This window comes from Trachymyrmex septentrionalis, unplaced genomic scaffold (assembly GCF_001594115.1).
Source record: "Trachymyrmex septentrionalis isolate Tsep2-gDNA-1 unplaced genomic scaffold, Tsep1.0 scaffold91, whole genome shotgun sequence".
Classification (NCBI taxonomy): Eukaryota; Metazoa; Arthropoda; class Insecta; order Hymenoptera; family Formicidae; genus Trachymyrmex; species Trachymyrmex septentrionalis.
In genome coordinates, this window is record NW_017306102.1 from 1 (window position 1) to 3,087 (window position 3,087).

Here is a 3,087-nt window from a genome sequence, read left to right on the forward strand (position 1 = left end):
AGCAAGCGAAAATGTGACTAATGTGCCTTATCGGGAGGCTGTAGGATTTCACTCATGTGAAAGTCTGTAGGATTTCACTCATATCAGATTTTCGGTCTTGGAACACAATCTGACTAAAAACATCTTATCTCTGATAGAAATGTATGCAATTTTTCTAGATTTTCCTATCCAGTTATTATCTAATATTACTGTATTCTCATTAGTTGTGCCAATACTGAGTAGAAAATGGACGAGAACTTGATAGAGTTTTATTGTGTCCATTTCATGAGCAGTTTGCTTGCTTATTAATCAATTTAATATTCATTATTTGTGGTGTTTCTATTCAGAAAAAATAAATGGATTCAGATTTTATGCAACTTTTGTATGCAGTAATTGCGAACAAAGCGTTACATCCTGATTGAGATCCTAAGTAGGTTTCCTTCTCAGTTACTAAACAAAAGTTGGTATAACTGTTCAGTAATTGCTCAAAAAGTATATGAAATTTCTATCAGGGATGACGCAATTTTAGACACTTTTGTTGTCTGAGAAGTATATAACGAGTCATTTCCATTCCCTGACGATAATGTTGTAACTCTCATTTTGTAATAATTGATTATTACCATTTTTTTGTCTACCCTCTTCTCCTTCTTTTATATTTGTGTCATATTGTTTTCCTCTAATTTCACATTTCGAACATTTACTTTGTACTAAAAAGAAAAGAAACATCACAATGAATTATAATAACAGATAAAAAATAGTTATTAAAAATAGTTTTTGTACATGATATTGTAGATATAATTAAATTAAAGTAATATATCAAACTTTACGAATTTATGTGATGTGTTGTATACAAATTAAAAATTAGACATTACGAGATATTAGGAAATATTTACACGTAATATATAAATTACGCATATCTTTCCTAACAGCTGCTTTTATATATTTATATTTTTTTTTGTTCTCTTGCTGCTAATAAACGCACATCCATTTTACTTAAATTGTTTAAATATTTACAATTTCACGTTTTGCGTTTCACTGCCGCGTTGAGAATTAATGTGTATTAACGGTAATTCACATGCAGTAATGCATCATTTATGTGTACGTTTTTCAATGGTCAATAATAATCACAAAGTTTAGGATTTTTCCAACGAGGCACATCAAAAATATTAGCAATCTTTTTGTATAACCTATCGAAAGCTTAGGAGAGGAAAAATGATCAATTATGACTGACAGTTCGAAGAATCGAATTTTCTGTTAATATAGTATATTTTCCGTTACTAGCAGTAACAGAGAAACTCGATACAAATCGATTGTTAGTCATAATTGTGAATAATTTTCAGTAAATATTAATAAAACGGAATTTCTAAAATAAAAAGTTATACATTAATTGAATTTATTAGTGATAAGAAAAAGGAATCTGTTGATTGCGTTCCGAGTAATTGGATATTTTTTAATGGAAAAGAAGGAACTTCTTTCTTACCACGACCATACACAATCAAAAAATGTCAAGAGTTTCATGATGTTGTAAAAGCACAAAGAAATCCAGACAGCAAATGGTCTTCGTGTGCCATTTTAGTTAAAGAAGAAGTAGATATAGGTTTATATGAAAATATTACTTAACCTCTTCAGATCCGGCGCATATTATTTATAATGTACATCAAATTTGAATCATATTCCGTTGAAATTACTTAATTCTATCGACATTATCAAAGAGATTAGACATAGAAATTAATTGTTTAGTATAAATTGTTTAGTATAAATTATTTATTAAATGCATATATTGAATTTAAAAAAAATAGTTTTAAAACTAGTTTTTTTTTATTCTAATGATTCCAATACTGAGAGAAAGGAATTTATTAATTTAACAAGCCACCAGTACCTTTAACAAATGATCGGTAAATATGTGACAATAAAATTGATTTGTTGTAATTGCTACTATATCTATATAATCTGTGATACTGTGCCTGTAATTTTTATAGATTCTTATGAAGATGCACTGCAGCGATTGGACCGTTTAAAAAATGCAAATTATGCTTTTACAACGGATTGTGATAGTGATTGAGCAGAAAAAAATTGATAAACTTATTGTGCAAATTAACTAAATTATATTGTGCCAAAAACTAAAAAAAGGAAACAAGAAATAGATACTGTTTTAAATAACACGTCATCTGTTAAAAAAAAAATAGAGTATTGACAAATTCATTGGAAAGTCGTTATGCACAAATTAAAATTGTAGCGATGAAACAAATTAAAATTGTAGTGATGAAAAACGAAAGTTTGAATTTACAAATAATATTCAAGTAGGAGAATATTAAATTATTTAATATCTATACTTAAAAAATATATTTAATATCTGTTATAATATCTGTTGATAATATTCTAAATATAAAATCGAACGATAAAAATTATTCGAAAGAAATTTCTACAGGTAAGAAAAAGGTAAAATCATTTAGAAGGCAACCGTTAAAAGATATATACAAATCGAAAAATAGAATATATAAATGATATAATAACATACCTTTTCTATAAAACACATCTTAATTTTAAAATTCGAGGACCATCTATAAAATCAATAGAAAAGATCTCTTCGCCTATATAATAATAAAGCACTACAATAATAAAGCAGTTGATATCGACCAACCATCTACAAGTAACAATGCTGTTAATTATAATACATTAGAACGTCAAGAAGGACCTACATCAACAGATGAAAAAATGGAATGCAAGTAACATAATATCCCCTCTTTACATTATATTATCCTTCACACATGACCCTTCTCATAATCAATAATCAGTTTTTTGGTTGCAGGTATGGCATACGTTTATATACATACGTTTATACATACATATATATGAACGTACGTATAAATCTATATATATAAACATTTTAACATATGAACGTACATATGTATGAACGTATAGTATGTATGTAGGATATTCAATATGTATGCACATTAAGTACGTACGTATGTACGTATATTCAATATTGCGTATCTTACTTTTTGCGAAGCGTTGAATCTCTTATGGTCGCAGACGTTCTCTCTCGCATCTGCATCATCTCTCAGCCTTCTCTACTACTATTGTATGTTCTCGATTTACTACTTGTCC

At 28.0% G+C, this 3,087-nt stretch overlaps 1 long non-coding RNA gene across 1 annotated transcript; it reads left to right on the top strand.

Moving 5' to 3' along the window:
* Positions 1 to 1,565: 1,565 nt before the first annotated feature.
* On the top strand, positions 1,566 to 2,104 carry LOC108756038. The gene is made up of 3 exons (XR_001939803.1): positions 1,566 to 1,576; positions 1,849 to 1,874; positions 1,959 to 2,104. It is a non-coding gene; the product is annotated as an uncharacterized LOC108756038 (long non-coding RNA).
* Positions 2,105 to 3,087: the final 983 nt, after the last annotated feature.